General features: G+C 55.9%; 1 long non-coding RNA gene across 1 annotated transcript in view; it reads left to right on the top strand.

Moving 5' to 3' along the window:
- The first annotated feature begins 342 nt into the window (after positions 1-342).
- LOC106817946 overlaps positions 343-1,398 on the top strand; it is a 10,836-nt gene continuing 9,780 nt past the window's right edge. Inside the window, exon 1 of the long non-coding RNA XR_001395130.1 lies at positions 343-653. This is a non-coding gene — a long non-coding RNA (uncharacterized LOC106817946). The remainder of the gene's footprint in view (positions 654-1,398) is intronic.

The following is a 1,398-nucleotide window of genomic DNA, read 5'->3' as shown; positions in this document are numbered from 1 at the left end:
AGAGAGAGAGAGAGAGAGAAGCACGCAGAGAGCGCGCGAAAGCGAAAGCTAGGGAGGAAGAGAGTCCGGGCGCGAGAGCGAGAGAAGAGAGCGCGCGGGCGACAGAGAAAGCGAAAGCGAGGCTATGACCTCGATATCCATTTCGACCGAGCGCGCGCTCTCTTACGTAACACCCCGCGCGCGCGTGCGTTACTTAGCGCCGAGTGCTGACCAATCAGCGCGCTGCTCGCCGCGTCTAAGCCACGCCCCTGACGGGAGCTGTCATTGCTAGCAGCAGCGCGCGTTCGCTGGGCATGTGTGTGCAGCCGAGGTTACGTCAGCAATGCCTAGCTGCCTGCCTGCGTGCGTACGTACGTGCGTGTGTGTGTGTGTGTGTACGTGTGTGTGTTGCGTGTGTGTGTGTGTGTATAGGTGCGTGTTAACGCGGCTAGGCGAGCATAACGCAACCGTTGCCCATGAGCGAGCGAGCGTGTGTCCGCGCGCGGGAGTGACAGCGAGGCGAGGAATCCATATAGCACGCTAGCACGCTGGCTCGCTGCCGCCGTTGCTGCTGCTGCTGCTGCTGCCGCTGCGCCATGGATGTGTGTAGTGTATTACACTGCGTGCCGCTACTGCCACCGTTGCTGATGCTGATGCTAGAATCTACGCCACACGTGAGTATGAGTGCACGCACGCTATAGTGTTACCACTACTACCACTACTACACCGCTATCTACTGCCGTGTCTGCGTGCGTGCGTGCGTGCGTGCGTGCGTGTTTATCCTGGATAGTTGGGTGGCGTGGTGGTGTGGCGTGGAGCGTGAGAAAGGATACCGCGGGAGACGTGTGTACGAGAGATGTCAACGACATTGTGATCATCGCCATCGTCAGTGTCATCGTCGTCGTCGCCGCCGCCACCGCCGCTGTTGTCATCATCGTCATCATGTTGCTGTTATTATCGTCGTCGTCGTCGTTGTCATCGTCTTCATCGTCGTCGTCGTCGTTGTCATCGTCTTCATCGCCGTCGTCGTCGTTGTCATCGTCTTCATCGCCGTCGTCGTCGTTGTCATCGTCTTCATTGCCGTCGTCGTCGTTGTCATCGTCTTCATCGTCGTCGTCGTCGTTGTCATCGTCTTCATCGTCGTCGTCGTCGTTGTCATCGTCTTCATCGCCGTCGTCGTCGTTGTCATCGTCTTCATCGTCGCCGCTGTTGTTGTTGTTTTCTTTGTTGTTGTTGCGGATTCTGCTGTTATTGTTTTTGTTTTAACGACGAGGCAAGTTTTTCGCACTATTTCTCTCTTACGTATTATGTACTCTTGATGTATATGCACGTATGTGCGTGTTTTTGTGTGTGTGTGTGTGTGTGTGTGTGTGTGTGTGTGTGTGTGTGTGTGTGTGTGTGTGTGTGTGTGTGTGTCGT

The sequence above is a fragment of the Priapulus caudatus genome, unplaced genomic scaffold (assembly GCF_000485595.1).
Source record: "Priapulus caudatus unplaced genomic scaffold, Priapulus_caudatus-5.0.1 Scaffold1941, whole genome shotgun sequence".
Classification (NCBI taxonomy): Eukaryota; Metazoa; Priapulida; class Priapulimorpha; order Priapulimorphida; family Priapulidae; genus Priapulus; species Priapulus caudatus.
This window is presented reverse-complemented; position numbering and strand designations above follow the sequence as displayed.